This window comes from Armigeres subalbatus, chromosome 3 (assembly GCF_024139115.2).
Source record: "Armigeres subalbatus isolate Guangzhou_Male chromosome 3, GZ_Asu_2, whole genome shotgun sequence".
NCBI classification, from domain to species: Eukaryota; Metazoa; Arthropoda; class Insecta; order Diptera; family Culicidae; genus Armigeres; species Armigeres subalbatus.
Genome location: NC_085141.1, coordinates 412,886,228 through 412,911,730, shown reverse-complemented (window position 1 = coordinate 412,911,730; position 25,503 = coordinate 412,886,228). Strand labels below are relative to the sequence as shown.

Genomic DNA, 25,503 nt, shown 5'->3' with positions numbered 1-25,503 from the left:
GAGAAATTCTTGGAGGTAGTTCTGGATGAATTCTTGGAGGAGCTTCCTGATGTATTGCTGCAGAAATTTCCGAAAGCAATCCTGGAGGAAATACCAGATAAATCTCATAGTATACTTCCGAAGGCATTCTTGGAGAGTCATTCGGCAACTTTCTTAAAGGATCTTCCACAGGTAGAACTTCCGGAGGGATCCCTTGAGGAGCTTCCGCCGCAATCCCGGGAAAACTTTTGGAAAAAAAACCTGGAAGAACTACTGGAGGAATTCGTGAAGGAACTACCGAAGGAGTTCTGGAGAAATTTCTGGAGGATCTTCCAAATGAATTCCTGGAGGATTTTTCGGAAAAATCCCTGAAACTTCCGGACAATTTCCTGGAGGGATTACAGAAAGAATACCAGGACGATTTTTTCAAGAAATTCATAGAGGAATTCGCAGAGTAAATACTGGAAGAATCTCCAAAGATATTTCTAGAAGAATAATCAAAGAATTCAAGCAAAAAAAATTAACAAAAGTGTGTAGCAAGTTTCCTCTGAATTTCTTTTAGGTAGATTTTCCTGTAGAAATTTACCTTGAAAATTATGAGAAATATCCATTTAACACCAGCATAATTTCAATTTCTTATTGACATTCGTAAGATTTTTTTATGAAAATTAATTGAGACAATTTTCTTGTGGAAATTAAAAGGGATTTATTGTGGGAATTGTGGAAATCAAGATGAATTTTCCGTTTTAATTTTGGAGGATTTTCTTTTTTTTTTACGGAAATTATTAAATATAAATTTTGTACTGAATTTCAATTCTCTTGAATATAGACAAGAAATTCCTTATTATTTTCATCGGAAATTCTTTTGAAAATTCACTGAAAATTCAAAGAGTTTCCCATCGAATATTTAGACGAAAGTCACATGGACATACCGAAAAAATCAAAAGAATTCGTAAGGAATTTAGAAAAGATCAGGTTCTAGCTCAACGATTGAAAAGATGAAATCAAATCATAAAAGAGTTCAATATATTTTTGCCGTAGATTATATCGGCCATTGCTTTCCAATGTGATGATCAAAATACCTTTTTACATACACGCCATCGGGATTTTTTTAACCAGCGCCTATCTCCAAGTTAAGTGCGCATGTAGTCTAAAATGCGTTGCATTTATCAGCCAGCTAGTGTGAATGTATTTTTAGGTTTGAGATTATAAGCCCCAGACAAAGGGGCAAGCCAGAGTAAACGCGACGAGCGATGCAACGCGACTCACGTAAAAGAATAACAATCATTATCAACAGGCTGTCAAATTACACTGTCGCGTCGCGTTTACTCTGGCTTCCCCCAAAGACTATTATAATTTTTGTATTTTTTTTGCATAATTTACATATGGTTGGGATTCAGCCAAACCGCACCAAGCGGCTTTTTGACTAACTTGTGATATTTTGTTCGCAAAAGACAAACGGAAAGTATTTCATGTTAACTCATGCGTACATTTGTTGCAAGGAATCCTCAGCTATGGCGTTGAACGATGTCCGATGCGATTTATGACCAAGTGAATCTATTAAATACATACATGAAAACGTCCATATAGAAGTATATTCATAACTAAGAAATAAAATTATATTTTCTCTCGCTGGCTTATTGATTATCTTCAAGTATCTTCAAATAAGTAGATAAGTCTTCAAATATTTTGAAAAGTCTTCAAAATGTCTTCACGAAATAAATGTCTTCACAGAGATTCAAATGTCTTCAAATTGAAGACATGTCTTCAAATCTGGCATCTCTGATTCCGACTACAAGCTTTATCAGAATAAAGCTATGATAAAGAGTATCTTGATGTTAAGTTGTCGTTTAATATTATACCGAGTTATAGATCTCGTAATCTAAACAGACTATAAGCATCATAATTACTTTCATCACTTTTTAGAAAACCAAGAATGTTTAAACGTATGTAGAAAGCATTTTTGACAAACTACATCATATTTGAATTATTATTTGGTCTGTGTTACCATCATCGGGTAATAGTAGAAGAATAGAAAAATGAATTACCTGATAACTTTCGCTCAAAACAACAAATGGTCATTAGCAAATTAGTTCAAATCTTATTCATGGTTGCGTATAGTGAGAATTACTTGAAGTGAATTACGTCGGAAACCAACTTTGAATTGTTATGATTAAAGAAGAACTCGTCATTTTCTAACTCACACACTAATTTGTTTCTAAAAAATCGACTATGAAAAAAAGTGATGAACAATATTATTCAAAAAAATTAGGGTAAATAAAAACGCTCACTGTTATGAACATTGAAGTGGCTCCCCTTCGCTTTATTGGAATATTTATGTGCCAAAGCAGCGTGACTTGAGAAAATCTTCAATCTGTATTTGTCGATGACACTTGATATTCTATTGATACTTCACCAGGTAGTTCCCTAGCAGCACACATGCTTCTCAAAGATTGTTGCAACTTATATGTGACCAGATTAAGTCACATTTAGGTCTGGTAGCGGGTCACTTTTTAGTGACTGGTTTTTCAAATAAACCAAAAGTAAGCGAAGAACTGCTCAAATGATCAAACGGTCAGTACTTGAGGATTTTACAAAATACATTCTAATGATAAATGAATAAACTTTGAAAGTTTAAATAAAATAACATTGGAATCTAAAATATATTGAAATTTTACAATTTGAACTTGAACAACCGTTTGTTATTTCAAAGGAACTGCTTCTTAATAAACTTTAGAAGCGTGTACAAAATATTTACGAACAATTAATTGTCCGGCAGGATCTGTGCTATGGTTTACCAAAATTCTTATATGTATTCAGAATAAGAAACCCCAGCTTCTATATTTGAGACGAATGAAAAGTTTTGCTCTACATCATATTTCGAGCCTTAATTCTCAACAAATATATTTTAATTTGTTACTACCCTCTCTGCTTATTTGTCCATTAATGTAAATATATTTCATGATTTCGCAATGCTATCTTTGGAAAAAGTCTTACTTTCTAAATGACATTTTTTTTTTCAATTTTGAAAAGTTTTTCAAACCAACAGAGGGACTTTTTTTTAGATTTATATGCTTTGTGAGTCGAAATAATTCGATATTTAGCAATTATTTTCATACCATACCATACTATTTACCATAATAAAAAGGCATTTCACAAATAGAGGTGTTACGAAAAAGTTCCAAGTCATACAAAACATTGTTTCCCACAATAATGTAGAACCTGCTGCAAAATTGTTGTTTAAAAATATAATTCTGTGTAACAATTTGTAACTTTCTGCCTAGTTATTAACTTCAAGTTAATTTTGATTACTTTTTCTACAATAACAAGTGTTACTGGTAAAATCATTCCAAATCTTATTCATCAAGTTGGGTTAGGGACAAAAGGTCGAAAGACATAAGATCGAAAGGACAAAAAGTCGAAAAACAAAACGTCGAAAGACAAAAGGTCGAAGGTACAAATGGTCGAAAAGCACAAAAGGTCGAAAGGGACAAAAGTCGAAAGGACAAAAGGTCGAAGGTACAAATGGTCGAAAAGCACAAAAGGTCGAAAGGGACAAAAGTCGAAAGGACAAAAGGTCGAAAGGACAAAAGGTCGAAAGGGACAAAAGGGCGAAAGGGAAAAAGGTCGAAAGAAACAAAAGATCAATAAATTCAAAATTACACAATTTTTAACAATTAATTAAAATTCATTCAGTAAGTACAACTAATAGGTGAATGTTTGATGAATGTTTGGGTTTTCCAAATATCACATCGATCTGTCAAAATGGGGCATTTATTTTGACAGATCGAAGTGACATTTATAAAACCTTGATATCTATTATTTGCACTCATTGAATGCATTTTATTTAATTGTTAAAAATAGTGAAAAATAAAAGGGCATTTTTTGAAAACTATATAGAACAACTCTGTCTCGCGCAATACAAGTTTTATTCATTTCCATTTGCTTTATCTCTAACAAAACTATCTAGACATTCATAATATTGTTTCATAGTAATTTCTCCTTCTTTTTAAAATGGCTCATTTTTCAACTTTGATTAATGAGACAAGTGTGTTGTTTTTTCTGTTTGAAGTTAAATGCATCACCCATCTTGCTATCAACTTGTTCTTGATCGAAATTTTGTCCCATTCGACGTTTTGTCCTTTTCGACCATTTGTATCTCCGACCTTTTGAACCTTGCGACCTTTTGTCCTTTCGACCTTTTGTCCTTTTCGACGTTTTGTCTTTTCGACCTTTTGTCCTTTCGACCTTTTGTTTTAATTCGACCTTTTGTCTTTTGACCTTTTGTCCTTTCGACCTTTTGTCATAGATTCCATCAAGTTCTCACGCCCAAGTAAACTCGTTTGCAATTTTAAAGAAGTTTGTGTTTTTCATGCAAAGTCGTTTCGTTTCACCCATTTACCGTAAGGTGAGTCATTTGGATGATTTGAATCATGTAAGATTTTGCCTTGCTATAAATCGAACATAAGTTCTGTGGTAATGAGTTTCTTTGAATACTGATTGCCAGTCATTATATGGCCACTTGTTGTGCAAACGATAGTTACTATCGGTCTCTTTTTTCGTCAACGTTGGTCACTTAAGTCACTATTTTGAGCAGCATTGATCGCTTCCAGCCCTGCATTTCAATCACTGCAACCATTTTCGGTCGCTCTGTGCTGCTTGGGTTACGAATTCACATTTTCTAAAATTCATGGAAAAATACGTGGCAGCAGAATAGAACTGGTACCGACAACGCGGCTTTGCCTTATTTAATCATGATTGAAAAATGAGTTTGCTTATATTCTGATATTTTGGATATAATTTGAATAGTCATTTTCAATACAAAGCAATAGGACAGTATCCTCAAATCCAATTCCTTGCAATACATCGGTTTAGAAATGCCCATAAAATGAGACAGTTTTCGAAGCGCATATTGCAATTAAAAAAATTGTATTCTGGCCATAACTTCTGTGCCCATTTTTAATTGGAAACAATAAGACAGAACTCCCTGACCTATACAACTTGTTGTAAGAAAATAGGTTAAGACTAAGTGTCCTAAGGGGCCCTCCTTAGCCTAGCGGTAAGACGCGCGGCTACAAAGCAAGACCATGCTGAGGGTGGCTGGGTTCAATTCCCGGTGCCGGTCTAGACAATTTTCGGATTGGAAATTGTCTCGACTTCCCTGGGCAAAGAAGTATCATCGTGTTAGCCTCATGATATACGAATGCAAAAATGGTAACTCGCAGTTAATAACTGTGGAAGTGCTTAATGAATACTAAGCTGTGAGTCGGCTCTGTCCCAGTGTGGGGATGTAATGCCATTAACAAGAAGAAGACTAAGTGTCCTAAAAATAAATGAATTTTTGAAATATATTTTGCGAATGAAAAATGAGTCTCCGAGCCTCCTATAAAACGTTTATAAAACGTCCTATTGTTTTTTTTGTAAATTGGCCAAAAATTCCAAGCCTTGAGTCCGATCAGCCCAATTTTCAATAGGAAACGATGGAACATAAGCCATCAGTCTTCACGTATACTTAGTATACGAGAAAGACAAAAATTATATTTTGGCCATAACTTCCAAGCCCGTAGTGCGATCCAGCCAATTTTCATTCGATCACAGCCGATCCCAGTGCCATTCGCTTCCCAGTCGAATGCATCTTATTCTGAGGAAATCGGTTAAGGATAAGTGCGAAAAAAGTGAAGTAGACTTTTTTGTGCACAGCATTTAATTTTTATATTTATTTTCAGCAGAATTCACTGCAATAAGCAATTTATCGATTTAAATTATTTTTAATACTTCACCTTCGAACTTGATCAAAAAATCAATAACAAGACATATGTTTTTGTATAGTAGAAAAAAAATCTATTTATATTCTAATTTTTAGTTTGTTATTTTACATTCCATCTTTTCTGCAAGTTTGCAACCTATCTATGTTTTGAATTGTCCATCAACCGCAATAAAAATTGATCCGACAAAACATCGTCTTGATCGTAATTTAACCATTCTCGTAGAAATCAGATGCCAATGCTAAACAACATACGCTTTGAAGCTTGACCCTAGAGACTTGCATCCACTCTCCCGTACCGTATCCGTTGATCGATGTAAAATTCTTGCATAATTTATGACACGCAATTAAGAAATAATTAAACGCTATTTTTCGTTTCTCGGTGCATCTATTTGTTTTGAGAGTAAGTACAGCGCACAGTCTCCGGGGGTAATAACAATAAAAAAGTGAGGGGACGTGAAAGGAACTAGAGAGACTAATTAGTCTTGCTTAGCCTCTGCTCACTCCAGCGATGGGGCGATGAGACCCATGCTCCCGAGGGAACGTCGGCCGAGCCAGATCGGCACTCCATCGGTGGAATGTTGGGGCATTTTTCCTGCTCATTACCGGCTGATGGGTCTCCTCTAGGCAAGCGGGAGTTTGTGCTCGTGGGATAAAAAGAGGGCCTTGTAAAGCCATTAAACGTTCGTAATCTCCAATGGTTTATGGGAGGAATATAAATGAGACTATCAAAGTCTCCCATATGATACAATGTTGACGATTTAACAGGCTAGTCTAAAGCTACTAAAAGCGAAACAAATTGTTCGGTAGTGTCTCCTTCCAAAACGAGTAATTCAAAGATCATTTCTCTTCAAAATTGAAGTTTAATATCCTCCCGAAAATCTTAATTATGGTGAATCCACCCAACAATTCAATCTTCCCCCAATAATGTTTCTGCCACTCACAGCCACAGCGGGTACGTGTTCCCAATGTCTGACGCATTTCCTGGAATGAATGTCCCTGCAAAATCACCCACCCACTCGATCCGACCAGACATAAAGTCCAAATGTTCACCAATCTGAGGAGAGGACGTAAGTTGAGGCGTTCCCGCTGAGCCATAGTTTCCCCTGCAGTCACCGGACACATAGACAAAAGTGAGTAATTAAAGAATAATATGTGATCATTAATCATTTATGTTCATACCGGCCGGCTACCCGACCGAGAGTTGATACCCCACGTCTGAGGATGGGCTTCAATCCATGTAGTTCCGAGAAGCAGCAATGGCACACTGCGCTGGACTGCGACTGGTCTGGCGCTGCCATGATGATGAAAAAGATGAACATGCTCTGCCGAATGGCAATCGGATTGGTCGAACAGAAGTAGCAGCTTGTCAAGTAGCAGTTACTGCCATACATCCCCACACCGCCGTTCCGGACGTCAACAGTACGTACTTGGAATGGGATTTCGGTTCGTATAGTAACCTCTACCGGTACTGATGATGCTCAGATTGGCAGGAAAAGCACGAACATAGTTTGAGGTGAAGTAGGAAACGGTAAGTGAATTGAAGATCCTACCGGAGAAATGCTCGACTGAGATTAACGCATTCCACCAACAGATTGGAAAGCAGCAATAGCGTTACAGAAAAGGGGGGCCGTTTTCGGTTTTGATTTTGCAAGAAGCTGGACAATCTAAATCTAAAGTACTTAGTAGTCCCTGATTCTGCCATCACAAATGTTTTATATGTGAAAAATGCTAAAAACATAATAAATTAAACCAACTAAGCCAGCTTATGAAATATTCAATCGAGTGGAACATACCAGATAATGGTTCTTGCGTTGAAAGAAATGTTTTCAGTTTAAAACTTTTACTTTGCTTATAATCAGCTGAGACAGTATCATGTTTGAGTAACAAACCGTCGTCAGTTATAATGTGGATCGTTGCTATAATCAATCACAGAAACATATCGGCTACAAATGTGAAGCAACCATTACGCTGCAATAGCATCATGCAAACATCAAATAACCATAACCTTAAGCATCGTTCAGGGATGGACATATTGAGGAAGTTGCTATTGAATAAGATTCTCCCCAGTTCCGTCTCACTTTTTGTTGGAAATGCTACATCAAGTCCTACTTACACAAAGTGATCTATCCAACGACGACGAAGAAAGGGTCATCAATGACACCGGCCCGAGGAATGCCCATATCTATGCCTAGAAATGTTTGCTGATGCACGTCATGTTTCTTCGTCGTACCTAACCAGCAGCAGCAGCAGCAGCAGCCCGGATGAGAGATGAATCCATGGAAGCATTCCCATTGGAATGATTATGGAGCTGATGGTGTATTGCTGGTTGCTGTCTGGGTGATCCAACCAGACGGGCGGCGGCCGAACGGAAGCCGCTACATCGCATTGGGATACGCCTTTGCTGCAATGGTTCAACTTGCAAGCCAATTCCATGTCAAGATTAAGCTATTCGTCTTCCTCCGTCGTCGTAGCCATGAGATCCGGGCGAGACCAGAAGCCGGTAATTATATCAACCATGATAATTATAACATTACTTTGTGTTTGTATTTCCTTTTAATTATTGTAAAGCATGAAATGATTTCTAATTATGAAGTGGTGTTGTACGGGGAATCAACAGAGCTAACATATTGGGGTTGACGGCATTCGCACATTGAATTAGTTCGAAGAAACAATCAGTTAGGTAAGGCGTAACGCTCAAACTGTTATGCTCTATGCTGAAGGGATGTAGACTATTGATGCAATACAGAAGGAAAAAAAGTTGACAGGATTCAAAATAAAAATGTTAAAATTATTATCAAGTCACTATATAATTTGAATTGCAATTGTAAAGTGATACTCCTCCATGTAAGTATTTTTATAAACGATGCACAGACAAACAGAAATAACAGCTAGAACATTATCCTGAAAAACCTATCGCTCAGTTACTCTACTACCACCTCGCGTGCATACTGCACAAAATGAAGTTTAGTACGACAATGTAATCAGAAGGCGCTAGTGTAACATGTCAAACATGGCCTTTACATGTGAAACTCGCAATCAACTGAATTCATGGTTAAGGATGGTAAGGAGGTAGTTTTCTTTGGTGTTACGTCTGTTTGTCTATGACTTATCTATCAAAATCTTATGATCCCCAGAAATTTGGTTCGATCGAGAATATAGAAAAAGGAGCGTTGAATAAGGTAGCAGTTAAAAAGTTTAATGCAAGAGATGGCGTTTATTCAGTGGTAGTAAAATCGAAATTTCATCACCATAAAATTACTAATTAGTGCAAACTAAGTACAGGAGATAATCTTTTCACCTCATACTTCATTCCTTATCAAAACTTTCTTCTAAAACACCCCCATTTTCCATAAATTTGCGAAACACCTGATTTTTCCATACATTTTATCGATTTCCAACTACCATTCTTCCATGAGCTCATGGTGAAAATTCCACAACATAGATAAGCAAGTAACAAAACAGATAGAAACGCCGGTATCGCCACTCAGTGACGAGTACCGTAAACATGGTGCGCGGAAGGTTGTTGTCTACACTTTTTACAGCTGCTACACCCTGAGAGTAAATTTTATTGAAGTAAACTGTCGGTCTCTCATTAGAGCATCGTTGCTTAAGCATCGAATGCATCAAATAATAGTTTTCAGTAGCAGTTCGTAGAATAGTTTCAAGGAGGGATGCAAACTTCATTTTTCAAACCATTTTCGTCACAATGACTTTTCCGAAGTAAGAAAGTGTTTTTTTTTTCAATTTCTAGTTTCTAGGACACATTGATCTTTAACTTTCAATCAAACAAGGGTCAACTACTACAACCAGAAGTGCCTGGCAGGTCGGAGGAGCCGCCCATCGAAATCAAGATGGACTACCCTACCCTGAGGAGAGTGGAGGCCAGAAAATGGAGGTAATTACAGACGTAACGGACATAATCATGTCCTTTCAGGACAACGGTGGAAAGTACAGTGAGCACCTTAAGAAGTCCATGCTGATCCTCTGCAGCATGGTTGTAGAGGCTAAGCAGGAGTGGAAGTCCTTGCTGCCGGCAAGTAAGGTGGCGGAACGAAAGATCCGCCAATTTACCGAGGGGAAAGTGTTGGCGGTGAGCCAAGCGGTGGAGGCCAGGAAGGAAGCCGAGTCTAAGATTCGAGTCCTTACGGAAGAAAAGCAGCTGGCAGAAAGCCAGCCTGCATAACTCCACAATCGCATGGCTGTTACTGGAGCAACTCCAAAGCTTAGTAAGGTCAGTATGGCAACTGACCTAAAGGGAGCTAGCGCCAAGCCGGTATTGTATGAGAAGAAGGCTACTAAAATCCATCGGGAGAAGGTTGAACAGGTAGCCGGCCCTAAGGAACGACGAAAACCAGTTCCTCCTTCTACGAGTACTACCGAAGTTCGCCGGGAAGAAGGCCTGCCCTGGAGGGAAGTTGTGAATCCCAAAAAGGCGAAGAAGGAGCGAAAAGCGGCAGAGGAGGTGAAGGCGCCATTGGCCAAGAAAGGGAGTGCCCGTAGCAGAAAGGGCACACCTTCCAACGGCTATGGCAGGAATGACAGAGGCGAAGCAATTATCGTCAAGGCTGATGGTAAGAGCTTGATCTATGCTGACGTTCTGAAGGTTTTGCGGGGCCAATAAAAAGCTCACTGGCCTAGGGGATGATGTCAACTGCATCCGCAGAACGCAGAAGGGCGAATTCCACGTAAAAAGTTTCTTTTGCCAACTGGTGCTAGGTGATGCGGTTCATTTGAGAGCCCTATGCCCAGTAGAGGTAATCCAATGCCGAGGCCTGGACGAAATTACCGAAGCCAGTGAGCTGATAGCTGCACCGAGAGATCAGCGTGGCGTTGAAATCCAGGATACCGCGATTCGGTTTCGGAAAGGTTATGCTGGAACGCAAGTTGCCTCATTTCAAGTACCTGTGGGCCTGTGGCTGACGCCAAGAAGGTACTGGATAAGGCCAAGCTGAAGGTGGGTTGGTCGGTATGCTCGGTGGGCGCAAACCAACAACCTCAGGCCTGCTGCAAGGTCCTGATCGGAGTCGGCTTTGCCGGAGGTGTGGAGCTGAAGGTTACAAAGCTCACACCTGCCAGGCCGCCCCGAGGTGTTTGATCTGTGGTTCTGGCACAGACCAAACACCCATCCGGTGGGGAACCAGACGGGTTCGGTCATGTAAGTAGCTCAGTTGATGTTGCTGATGTTGCCTTGCTGTCCAACCCGTACCGCATCCCTGCTAAACATAGCAGTTGGGTTGCGGATAAGTCCGGAATAGTGACCATCTGGACTTGCGGGCAGTACCCCATCCTGAGATAGTGTCATCTCCTGGGTTTGTTGTAGCAAAGGTAAACAGAGTTTACTTTTGTTGCTGCTACTGTCCTCCAAGATGAAGCATAGAGCAGTACCCAAGTAACATTTTAAGATTTATCATGCTCTATAAGAGGTTTTCATAACCAGTTGCGAATAAAACTTATAACTCCACCAAAACCTCTTCATAACATTATTAAGATAGCCTTCCAGCCTAATGGACCAAATCTAGAAGAAGTTATTAAAACCTTATTAAGAGTAGTAATAAAACTGCAATAAAACATTGTATTGAATTTGTTGATACTCTATAAGAGGTTGTCGTGACCATCATAAGAGTAACAATAAAACTGTTTCATTTTCATATTATGGATTATATTTATTGTCATTCCATTGCCTTTGTTTTTATTTTCACTAGATATCAATGTCCCCAATGTAAAGCTGATGTGTGGAAAATAATGTTTCTGTTTTGATGTTCAAAATGGAGAATTATCTAAGTAGTTCATACAACAGAATGACATGCGCAACCAAATTTATCGTGAGTATTGAGTTTGTTGAAGCTTAAAATCAACGCGCCTCGAAATTATCGTATAATCACATGAAAACTGGAAATTAAATAATTTTCCAAACTGCTCAAAATATTTCAATTTCAAATAGTTTGTGAAAAAGTAATCCTGCTTCTATCAAAAAACCTCAGAAATAATCGAATTCCACTATTGAATAGTTCATTTGATCGTAATAAGGCAAAGACAAAGGTACTGTTTGAACGAGATGGCGCCACAACATTTAAAGTAAAATGAATTTCCTTGTATGGACAAATCATCCGTTCTCATCAACTACGCATCGCATCAATATGAAAGCTAGGTCAAAAAGCAACAAATAATTTTTAGATTTTTTGTACCCACGACTTGTTTTACAGCTCTAAACAATAAAAGAGATTTCATTGTACCTCCATACTAAATTCTAGCTGTATACTTTCAATTTCTTCAAGACTATTCTCCACCTCGTGTGTGTGGAAGGAACATTGAAAGCTTACGATATCGAACAGCAGATGTCACTAGTGTATATGCAATATTACATTGATATTAACACACAGCAACACCACCTGTCGTCTGATAATGGAAATATTGCAATTATACCATCAGGTGTAGTGGCTGTTGTTAAAATATTTAGGAAGGGCCTCAAGCGGAATTTTTGCTAGAATGCAATAAGGGACCGACTGTTTACTTCGATGACATTTACTTCCAGGGTGCAGCAGCCGTAAAAAGTGTAGACAACAACCTTCCGTGCACCATGTTTACGGTACTCGTCACTGAGTGGCGATACCGGCATTTCTATCTGTTTTGTTAAACCCGCTACTCTATGTTTTGAGATTTTCACAATTTTCACCATAAGCTCATGGAAGAATGGTAGTTGGAAATCGATAAAATGTATGGAAAATTGTGGTATTTCGCAAATTTATGGAAAATGGGGGTGTTTTAGAAGAAAGTAGTGATAAGGAATGAAGTATGAGGTGAAAAGATTATTTCCAGCACTTAGTTTGCACTGATTAGTAGTTTTATAGTGAAGAAATTTCGATTTTACTAACATTGAAAAAACGCCATCTCTTCGTCATCAAAAAAAACCATTGTGCGCTAGTGTCGTTATGCATGCAAGAGCATATCAGCGCCATCGTGTTGTCAAAATGAGATTGTGAGTTGCAATGTCGACGTCGGTGTGTTTCTTTACACATGTTTTGCAAGAAATTTTGTTCGAGCCTCCATGTCTGTTCTCTGTTGCTATACCCCCAACAGAACCACAAGGCGGGTCAGTGAAGCTGATCTAGGATGGCGTACCTCGCAGTTCGACCCAGAGCTTCTGGAAGAATCACTACTCTAGGCCTTACTGGTGATGAGTTATCCGATGTCCTAACACGAGCATGTGACGTGACGATGCCCAGGAGGACTATGCCAACCGGCAACCGCAAACAGGTGCACTGGTAGACGAGCACGATAACTGATCTTAGCAGAACCTGAGCTAAAAGAAGGTTGCGAACCGTCCTAGAACCGAAGCGAACAGGCTAGAAAGACGCCGGGTGTTTTAAACAGCGAGCAGAGCTCTGAACTACGAAATCAAGTGTAGTAAGAGAGCCTGCTTTGAAGAGCTGTGTAGGATTGCTAATAATACCCCATGGGGGGATGCATCCAGGATAGTAATGGCTAGGACGAACAGCACACCTCCTGAGAAATCCCCGGAGATGTTAGCCAGGATCGTTGAAGGTTTGTTCCCGAAGCATGACTCATCGGACTGGCCCGCCACACCGTACGAGTCAGTGAACGTGGTACTGCTAGTGACTAACGATGAGCTTATCGCCGTTGCAAGAAAACTTAAACTAAATAAGGCACCAGGGCCGGATTGTATCCCTAAACTGGTCCATTAGCACGCGATTCTAACCGCTCCGCTCCAGATATGTTCAGGAGCTGCCTCCAACGTTGCCTGGACGAAGGAAACTTCCCAGATCGTTGGAAACGGCATAAGTTGATGCTATTGCCTAAGCGTAGGAAATCCTCGGGAGAGCATACAGACCAATTTGTCTACTCGACACAACTAGTAAGTTGTTGGAGAGGGTGATCCTGAATAGATTGACGGACTATACGGAGTGTGCTGATGGCTTATCAAGCAATCAGTAGCAATTCGGTTGGTAACGGAAACGGCTAAGATAGCGCGTGTTTTGAATAGGAGAGGTATTAGGTACTGTGCATTGATTACACTAGATGTAAAGAATGCATTTATTAACGCTAGCTGGGCAGCTATAGCTGATTCCCTGCATCGCTTGAGAGTCTCGGATTATCTGTGCAGGATTCTGAAATGCTATTTTCAGAACAGGATTAGTCGACACCGACGCTGGTCAGCAGTCGATGGTATGATGGTATGAAAAAAGAAGGCTTTGCGGATGATGTAATGCTAGAGGTAACAGGCGACACTCTTGACAAAGTTGAATTGAAAGCTTCGTACGCGATTAGCAGAGTCGAAGAATGGCTCAACTCAAGGACGTTGGCATTAGAACATCACAACCACCATGGGTTGCAGCAAGCGAGGATAAACGTAGGGACCTGCACAGTTAACTCCGTGAGGTAATTAAAGCATCTGGGCGTGATGATCGACGATAAGCTCAATTTTACGAGCCACGTCGATTATGTATACCAAAGGGCTTCATTGGCAATACAATTTTTATCGCGAATGATGTCCAACGGATCGGCGGTGCAAAGTCAGGTGCGTAGGCTTATAGCGGGTTATCTATTATCTATTATCCGATACGGCGTACCAGCATGGTCCAAAGCACTAGAGGCCGGGTGCAATGTTAAGAAATGAATCAACACCGGCTGATGTGTCTGCGGGTTGCAAGCGCATGCGGTGTGCGTCATTGCTGGGATGATGCCGATAGACATACTTCTGGAGGAAGATGTGGAGTGCTTCAACGACAGGGACGCGGTGCAAGTGCGACGTGTCAAGAGAGCAGCTTCGTTGCTCAAATGGTAAAGAGCATGGGACACTGCAGTCAAAGGTCGTTGAACCCACAGACTGATTCCGGAGGTATCGAATTGGATTAGTAGGAAGCATGGTCAGGTCAACTTCCACCTATCACAGGTGTTGTCTGAACATGGCTGCTTTAAAGGGTCTCTGCATAGGTTTGGGTTCGCTGATTCTGCGATGTGCCCGAAGTGCCGGTTATATGGAATGCAGTGAACACAGCGTCTCAACAGATTATGCCGAAACTACAGCGCTGGTGGCGTCTTGAACAAAACCTGCAGCTGCAGTAGAGACTACTGTGATGCAGTGAACACCATGTTCACCACGACAACAAGAACGTCGTGGGTGGGCTGCGGGGACCTCCGTTTGTAGATATAGAGGTCATTGCGGTTCACCAGCGGTGTTTGTTGTCGGGGTGCTCGTCTTCTACGCGAGTTTATGATCCAGACCGATAGGTTACTATCATAGCTTGCAATCGACGGGTGGTGAGGTTATCACCCTTGAAGTCGAAGTTGCGTTATAACGTCGAGAGCGTTAGCATAGGCGTGAGCGTTCTCAATAGTCCTCCCCTGATGTATTGCTTAATTGCGGGCCAGAGGATACAGACTGGCAGAAGGGTTTTGGTTTTAGTGGGTCGGGTGATTCCATCCCCATCCCCACACTACCTGAGTTAACCTCCTCAGGTGTCTGTTTGCAGATTTCTGCTCAAGAAAAAGAGGGTCAATTACATTTAATGGAATGGAAAAGGGAGTTCATTCTCGCACAAGGCCACAATAACGACATATTCGACCATTGACCATGGTCATGAAAAATTGAAACCTCGTGAACACTTGACAAGTTCTACAATTTAGCGTTGTTTGAATACCGGAAATCTATGTTGAAAGCGTCGAATATGATATGATATAACCCATTCATACAAAAGCCATTTGGCCGAATGTCACTAGGCCGAACAAACCATTAGGCCGAAACCCATCTGGCCGAAAGTCAATTGGTCGAAAGAGTCAACCGGCCGAATAGTCATCTGGCCGAAAAAACGAATAGGACTTTTGAACACATAGGATATTTGGCTGAACAGATCATTTAGCTGGATAGGTCATTTGACCGAATATGTCATTTGGCCAACCAAGTTATTTGGCCGAATAGCACCGACACCGTCGGTGCGAATAGGTCATTTGACCGAATTGGTTATTGTGCTGAACAGGTCATTTGAAAGGTGAGAAATGAGATGCGAAAAAAATACGTCTCCCTTCTCACTACTAACTTCCCACTTCTCACTGCGAGAATTGAGAAATTAGAAGTGAGACGTCTTACCTCTCACTCGTAATTTCTCACTTCTCACTGTGGAAAAATTGAAATCACGTCTCATTTCTTACTCCTTATTTCTCAATTCTCACAGTGAAAAGTGAGTAATACGAAGTGAGAAATGAGACGTCTCATTTCTCACTGTGAAAAGTGAGAACTGAGAAGAGAGTAGTGAGACGCCTCAATTCTCACTTTGCACTACTCACTTTTCACAGTGAGAAGTAAGAATTAAGTAGTGAGAAGTAAGGCGTTTCTCTTCTCTTTCCTCATTTCTCACTACTCATCTCTCACTTCTTACTGTGAAAAGTCAGTAGTGCGAAGTGAGAAGTTGGACCTTTCACTACTCACTTCGCACTACTCGTTTTTCACAGTGAAAAGTAGGAGATAAGAGTGAGAATTGAATCGTCTCACTTCTCACTTCTCATCCCTCATTTCTTACTTATCACATCTCACTGCGTAAAGCGAGAAGATCAGAGTTCGAAGTGTGCCATGAGTTGATTCGGATGTTTTTTCGCAAGCGTCAAATTTTTTAGAGGTTCTACGAGCGATTTTTGTTCAATCACAAATATTCGGCCGCTGAAACCCAGATGAGTAAAAAAAAAATAAAAGTTCTGTTAAGTGCTACCTAAATATTTATGAGGAATTTTTGGAGAATTTTGTTTGTGGCTAGGAGAATTGCTATGTCATCAAAATTTGTTTCAATCCTGGATATCCTGAAGACATGAAGGACGAGGGTAGCCTCTCGGAATAAGTTGAAGTACGAAGCTAGAAATCATCGCCAACGGAATCCTGTGAGTTCTTTCCGATTTACATAATATATTTATCCCATTAAACAGGAGTGATGGGATATTCTTAGCCTTAAATATATGTTCAGTTTATTTATAGATTCTTCTCTAAACACTACTAAATCAAGCTTCAAATTAATATATCTTTTAACAATTTTTTTTCATCTTTAGTTTGAACCCGGAATTGGTTTTCGTAAATTTAAATTTATTTATCTTTCGCACTAAAAAGTTTATCCTTCTGGTGGAATATTTAATATTTTATGACATGAATCAATGTTTTCGTACTATACTGACACATTCAAGAAGTCAAATTAAAAAAAAAACATAGTTTTAGGTTGCCACTTTTGAAGGCTGAACTACAATATCGGTTCGATGGAGCAGAAAGAAATTGGTGACGAAAGCCATTTTCTAGATTATGGTAGAATCGCGGTTTGCTTGTAGTGGGTATGTCAAACTTCTTCGGTAAGTTCTTTTTTAAGCTTTTCATGTACCTACATAATTTTGATTGTATGCAGTTTTTTACATCTCTTTGTCTTAAAATAAGATGCTTATTCGAAGTTCTTTTAAGCGCTACGGAAATATTGTGCTGTAAGCAAGGTTCTTTAGAACGCGAAAGCATCAACCGCGCCACGTATCCGGAAGTCTTAGGGCCGATGTCCACGTAGCGGTTTGACGCGTTACTCGGCTTTAAATCAGACTGGGAATGCGCACGCCAAGCGGTAATTTACCGCAAAACTGCTTTATAGTGACTAGCTTTACAGTTACATATTTCGACCTTAACAATAAGGCCTCTCACAGCGTTTCGTACTAGATTCCACTTTTTAGACAAGTGAAGCATTTCACTGACTAGAATTAGAAGTTTAATATTTATTGTAATTGATGTTCTAAATTTTCTGCTAATTTTGACTGAAAAAAAACTTAAAATACATGATATTTATTTATTGGTAAATCAGCAGGTTAATGAATGGTAAATATTAAACGTTGCGTTGTTATGAGACTATCGCATGAAAGATTGATTACAATCTTTATAACACATACAATAAGGGGCCGTCCAGAAACCACGTGGTCATATATGGGGGAAGGGGGGGTTTGGAAAATGACCACGATAAGCCACATGGGGGGAGGGGGGGTGTTGCTCTCGAACCACGTGGTTTTTTTTACAAGAAAAACTTTTGGTGAATAACAATAGCGGTGTAAAAATACAAATCATTAAAATTTAATGATTTAATCATTAAACGCAAAGCGCATCTTAGGACCGATGCCCACGTAGCGTCTTTTCAACTCATCGTTGAAAAGACGAAGGTGTGCATCTAGAAAAACCGGTAACGCAGCGTCGGTCGTAACGCCGATGCATATCTGCGTTATTTGACTATCTTAGCCTTAGATCCTTTTTCCATAAAAAAAACGAAAAAACAAGTTGCGATTCAGTCTCAATTTCCACAAAAAAAAATTTGGGAAGGAAAAATGGAAAAAAATTTAAATAAATTCCGCCGAAACAAAACATCTCCAGTGTAAATTCCGAAAAAAATCCTTAAAACTCCTAAAAAAGTGTCATGTGAATTCTGTCTGAAAATTCAAAACAGTCCCGTGGGAAATACATATGATTTTCGTAGAAAAAAAATGTTCATATTTTCATATTTTTTTTTCATTCTAATGAATTTCTTCGACAAGTTCTTTCGAATCTTTACCAGAAATTCTTCATTTCCAAAAGAAGTTTTTCGAACATTTTGGATTGGATTAATTATAATTGGATTTTGAAAAAAAAATTTCTTCCAAAAATGTTGTCTCTGGGGGGGGTTTTGTACCCAAAACCACCCCCGTGGCTACGCCACTCTCTGATACACATTACAACATGATAACATCATCAACATTTTCGAATTTATGAAAATTTATAATTTCCATGCTGGGTTTAGTTTGATTTTGAATCAATTTTGAAAAAATTGATCGGATTAACCATATGTTTTAGTTACATTAGTTTTTTTTTCAAATTTTTGTACTTGAAAAAAAAACCACGTGGTCAAGGGGGGGGGGGGGGTTGCCAAATGACCACGATAAGCCACATGGGGGGAGGGGCGGTTGAAAATCTTCAAAAATATGACCACGTGGTTTCTGGATGGTCCCTAATTAAATTGAAATAAATAAGAACAAAAAATGCACAGACATTAAATAAAAGTGAACTTTAGAGTGTGGATGGATCTAAAGCGAACTTAATAAAAGATGAATGACCAATGAGTCTAATATAGTTAAAATTCATGTAAGTGTGTCCAAACAGTGTTTATTTAGATAGAGAAATATTGGATTGATAATAGAAAATGACATACAAGAGAACGTTAAGTTTTTAAGTTTCAATTGGATAGTATATGCACGAATGCGGGTTTGGTCGTGTTTTCTTTCCTAAATATTAATTATAAGAGAAGTGAGAGTTAAAAAAAACTTTGTAGTGGTTTTTCGGTAAATTATTTTTTCAATTGGATAGTAGATGCACGAGTGCGCGTCCGATCGTGTTTCCTCTAGCATGCAGAACGATCGCGTGATCATCGGAATATATGTTCTGCGTTGTGCGGGTGAGTAAATCAATTAGCAAGTAAAACTTGAGTGCAGATGTGATCGTTTTTCCTTTAGCACGCAGAACGATCGCGCGATCTTTCAAATATGTAGTTCTGCATTGTGTGGTCGTCAGTCAATTGATTAGTGCGTGTTCGATTGTGTTTTTATTTGACTCTCGATCCGTTTACCAAAACAAACCCCGCCACACTCCTTACCCCATATATCCAACAGCCCAGTGATTTCTCGTGGAAGTGTAGATGACTCGTCGGCTTCCATCAAAGCGAGTATCACGTCAACAGTTTCCTATCCATTCCCTAATTGACCTGCATTCGGACACGGCCGGCGCTGGTATTGCTTGAATTTGGGTCACCAGTTCTTATACATTGAAGATGATGTTAGTCCCAAACTTCATCTGATGGTTCTCTGTATAATTACAGCTGACCTGGCGATATCGGAGTAGCAACCGTGGGAGGTCAATCATGCTCATGCTCATGCTCACTGCGTAAAGCGAGAAGATCAAAGTGAGAAGGGAGACGCTTTTTTTTCTCACTTCTCACTTCTTATTTCTCACTTTTCACAGTAGGAAATGAGATGCGAGTCGTCGAATGACACATTCGACCGAACGATCTATTCGGCCAAACGACCTTTTCGGCTAAATTACCTATACAGCCAAATGAACTTCATACTATCCCATTTAATTCCACCACTTGATTGTAACTTCAACAGATACGTATTTCGACCTTAACAGTAAGGCCGTCTTCAGTGTCGAGTTAAGTTGGAGACTCTGAAGACGGCCTTACTGTTAAGGTCGAAATACGTATCTATTCAAATTACAACCAAGTGATGGAATACAATGGGATAGTACGAACTTTTCTTACGATAGGTGAAATCTAAACATAATTTCAAAATATGTTTTTTTTTGCGAATGCGCAAGGGTTGTTTGGCAGAAAATCATACGACCAAAAGGCATTTGGCCATATGTCACTAGACGAAATAATACGTTGGGATAATAAAATAGTAGAAGATGATATTTTGCTAAACATGTAAAGTAAAGCAGTACAAAAATAAGAAGTGAGAAATGAGAAGTGATATGATTAGCTTCTCACTTCTCTATTCTCACTTCTCATCTCTTTTCTTAGTTCGCACTTCTTACTTTTCAGAGAGAGAATGGAGAAGTGAGTTGTTTTACTTTATACTTCCCGTTAGCCAAATGATTATGGCCAAGAACTACATGACATATATCCTACAGGGCTTGATTGAGGCATACGAGCCCATGGATATTTAAAATGCCGATGAAACTGGATTTTTTTATAAATGCTTGCCGGAAAAGACATACGCATTTTCGAATCATGCCATGGAGTAAAGTACTCGAAGCAAAGACTCATAGCTCTTTTCACAACGAACATGGACGGAACTGATAAACCACTTGTACTGGTCATCCGAAAAAGTAGAAATCCGCGATGTTTCAAGAATGTCAAATCTATCCCAGTGCTCAACAGAGCAAACTCCAAAGTTGGGATGACTTCCATGCTTTTCGAAGAATGGATTCTGGAATTCGATAAAAGAATGATCGAAGAGAAGCGGAAGGGCTTAATGTTTGTGAACAACTGCTCGGCACATCCCAAATTCGAATCATAGAGGCACTGAAACATTCCTACAGGCATGAGCTGGTCAAAGGAAAAATCAACACCATAGAAACTAATCAGGTAAGAAGTTGAAATATGGATTCGACATTCAAAAACAATTTTTATATTTAGAAGGACCAAGCGGAGATCATAGTACTGGATGCAATCAAATTATTGTCCAGAGTATGGGCAGTGAACGTAAAGTAAGAAACAATCCAAAATTGTTTCCGGAAGACTGGTTTTATTTTGGAGGAGGAAGACGACATTCCCTTAACCGAACTTGCACTAAGTGAATCTATCGGGCATGATCAGATCTAGACCAACATATGAAAAGGGCGTAACAGCCAAAATGTATTCCTCCTAATTCCTTGTCCACATATATAGCTATATATGTAGACGAAGAATCGAAAGAAAATTTGTTTTGACTGTTACGCCTTTTTCAAATGTAGGTCTACAGATTATTGCGCTTTCGGAATATGAGCTGTTTCCGGTGGATCCACTGATATCGTTCTCCGAATATTGTGATGTTGATAGGAACGTCATATGTAGCGAGTTGTTTTCTGATTCGGACATAAATTAAATATGACACTGGTGAATATAATGAGAAAAATGAATCTAAATATTTCTACGAATGAATGTTACAATATGTAAACTTTCGAAGCACCAACTGAAGTCACAGCGTACACCGTGGCGGTAAATTCAAGACGTTGGATGCAATTCTACATTGTACGGAAAATGTTCCAATCCAGATATTCGAACATTTTTTTTATATTGAAAAATTCCTCTTTTATTGCAATAATATACTGAAGATATTTTCAGTCTGCACATATTCACTGAATACATATTTTTGCATAAATATTTATTTTATAATCGGCGCAAAATGTGAAATCAGCTTCATGATTTGTTCTCAAACGGCCTGAAAATAATAACGCCTTAGACAAACACGATTCTTATGAGGCACACCAAACTTTCTGACAGAAATAAAAAGATTATTGATACAATCAGCGTATTGCATTGGCATCAGTCTTCGAGCGATCAACGATATGGTAATTAGAGGAAACATTCAACCAACCAGTAGCACCAGTGGAAACATTTAGCAAGTAGCAGCTGTTCACGCCCAGCAGCGACTGCACTACACTGCTGAGGAAGTGAGGTTCACATCTGTGGCTATTCTACTTGGGCAAAGCTCTATTTTTCTCATTTCAAAACGTCAATATATCGGTGGGATGATCCGCAGCTGCAAAACAATTCAGGTGCTGCAGGCCAAACATTTTTGAAGGATTGAATTCTTTCACTGTTCAATGACCCAGGCGGTGATTGACGGCATCGATCGACTGGTGGCGTTAAATTTGTGGTTAAAGGTGAGAGTGGATGGAAGCTATTTGTTTCCTCTTCCCATGAAAGTCTTGCCCTAACCAGATGATTATCCACACCTCATTAGATTCTTTTAAATTTTCGACGCTTGTCTATTTGATGCCACTGTTTTTTCGTTAACCAAAGACTTTAGTAATCGATATGCTAATTACATGGTCTGAACGCTTCCTATAATCGAATGAGCTTATATTTTTTATTCTTTTGTGATATCCAAAAATAAATCTTAGCGTTTAATGTTTCTATGCCTCTTTTTGCTTTTATCTTCGAATTTCGCAACTACAAAATAAAGATATACTTTTGATAAACATTTGAAAACAGTAAAAAAAACCTGAAAGATAAACCGCTTACCAAACATTGAGCTCTCCTCCATTCTTGACAATCTAGCATTTGCTCACATGGTTAGCGGCTGACCTACTACTTGAATATATGAATCTTCTTTATCAACTTGCAGAATTCAGTATGCAAAATGCTAATGCTCCCCTACCACAAACAATCAAAACTTCCACAATTTGCATGTATCCATTCCGCATTACAATATTGAATTATAAAACAGCCTCCAATGTATTAATTTTCCACCAATCTGCGCTCCGGACCGAACACTATACCGATTATTTAAAAATATCCATGAACGCTCCTTTTGCTCCAATTCCGACGAGGTTTATTGGGAAATTGGTTCGACTCACTTGGCAAATTAATCGAATTTGTGTATTCCTCCCGCAGCTGCACCCCGCCCAATTTGTTCCGAACGTGGAGAGAAAAAATCATTCAATCTTTCCATTTCATACTGTTTTAACACAATTCGCCGAGGTTTGTTGAACGGAGTGATTAAAAATGCTGATTGTTATTTTATATTAAAAAATAATTTATTCATCCAAAGGGATTCGGCTTTTTCGCCGCGCGTGATGAATATTCAAATCCAACCAGGAGAATTGTCGATTTGAGTAACAGTATGTAGTGGACGGAGATCAGAGTTCTGTTCGGATGGCACTGGATTTGTGGTCGCATTTAATATTCCACTAGTGATCCGCCTCCAAAAGACCATATCTGGAATTAACACTTCCGGAAGGCTCCGTCGCACTGTGGGGAACAGGGCGGCCAAACAAATGAAACCACTTCCTGCAATTCTTTGATTAATGTTATAAGTGAGTATTATACTTATCAGACGCAACACTTCGTATTATTGACACCGAAACTATATTTAGGGCGAGATTATTTTCTTGCTAATATTTCTATAATATTTCGATAACTAGAAGAATTTTAGGAACTGTCCATGTTTTTGAATATTTAAGGTATTTTCTATCACCTACACTTTTTTAATATTTTTTGAAAATCTTGAAAAAATGTTTAATTTTTTTCATAAGAATTTTGTAATGTAATACATTGGAACCGTTGTTTAAGATGTTCGTGTTTGCTTGATATGGCCTTTGGGTTATGAATGTTCCACGAAAATTACACAAAAGATTTATGTTAAATTAGATAGTATTTTAAAAGTTAGAAAGTTTGTCATATACCGTGAAACTGATGAAATTTGTTCTCGTGAAAAACGACCCGCGGTGCCTGGCTAATCAGCTTATCAATCATAAACAAAATCAGGTTGGTAGCAACGATGCACTGTTCGCATTACCGTAGTTATGGCCAACAACCTTCTATAGTTCTCCATAGTGCAACCCTTAACCCTGAAACCCTTTTCATTCATCTTTTTCGGTGCACCAGCTCGATCACTTTCACTTTCCTGTGTCCGTTTGGTGTCGCGCCATACCCGGGTGGGATTATTCTATTTGTGTTTCTGATAATAATGAAAGAAGTTGTCACTCTATTACTCACACCTCACCATAACTACACACAGGAGGAAGACCCGGTAGCAGGACCACCGGGATCCAATCAGGATGACCACCCACCACCATCGGGCGCCATAGCGTGTATAAAAAACGGAAACGATGAAGTGCGATGAAAGTCTTTTGCGGCGTCGAAGCTCTAAGCGAGTCACAGACGACGACACAGCGGTAGAGGCGACGACAACGCTTTGGACATGATTTGAATATTTTAGTCGTTTGTCATCTTGGGCTGTTGAGTTGCGACTGGAAAAGTTTTTCCATTCGGAACAGACGACAAAATGCACCTCTGGATTGGGTACTACATTTAATATGGGGGAGATGTAGATATAGACCATAATACCAAGATGATGTTAGGCGTGTACTGAGTTTTATCCATGGGTGATGTCCTTCCAAAATATTCGGTCATTTATATACTCGGCTTGTACTGCAAGAAGATCAAAATTACCGACATGCACAGTGCTTCTTGCTAGTCATTATTTCGAATATCTTCCTTCAGAAAAAAATAATAAACTGCGTGCAATGTGTATACGTACATTTGTAAAAATATAAATTTTGTAACTTTTCTTTTTGTGAATTTTCACCTCAAAAAACTGCATAACATAGAAAATTCAGATACACAAGGTCTCTCGTTATCCTTGCGAGCAAAGTATTGCTAATCTGAAGATTTATTTATTTATTACCAGACTAAGGCCGGAGTGGCCTGAGCAGTACATAAAAGTTTTCTTTATTCAGCTCGGTCCATGGCTGCACGTCGCGAACCACGCAAATCGTCCTCCACCCGATCGATCCACCCTGCCCGCTGTGCACCTCGCCTTTTTGTCCCCTTCGTATCGTTGTCAAGAATTATTTTCATTGGATTATTGTCCGACATTCTGGCTACGTGCCCGACCCATCGCAGTCTTCCGATTCTTTCACGGTGTGAACGATGGATGGTTCGAAGTTTAATTCTAATTCGAAGATGGCGAGTTTAATTCTTGGGCAATTCGATCAACGAACTATTAAAACAATGGTTTAAAGGCGCTATACTATTGACAAAATAATGTTTGACTAGCACTGTTAAAAATCTATAAACCAACCAAACTCAACGGTCTAAGACGAGTTAAGTACTCTCCATTTAATTTCAACAAATATTTTCGATATCTTTGCAGATACGTATTTCGACCACAACTGTGTGGTCGTCTCCAGTGTCTCGTACTTGACTCGACTTGAGTCAAGTCAAGTCGAGTCAAGTATGAGACACTGAAGACGACCACACAGTTGAGTCGAAATACGTATCTGCAAAGATATCGAAAATAATTGGTGGAATTAAATGCAGAGTACTAAACTCATCTTAGACGGTTGAATACATTCCACTGAAAGAGCTTAAAATATTTTTCTCAACCAAAATCGTACGTGCATCGCCAGCACAGACATCAAAATCGAGTTGAGCTCTAATCCTCAGTTCAATCAAGACGGAAAAGCAGTCAATCATGGACACGAAAGTTACACAGCATCG

General features: G+C 39.2%; 1 pseudogene; it reads right to left on the bottom strand.

Annotated features, from left to right (window-relative positions):
* LOC134223081 (uncharacterized) overlaps positions 1-8,179 on the bottom strand; it is a 72,631-nt pseudogene extending 64,452 nt beyond the window's left edge.
* Between the last annotated feature and the right edge of the window lie 17,324 nt (positions 8,180-25,503).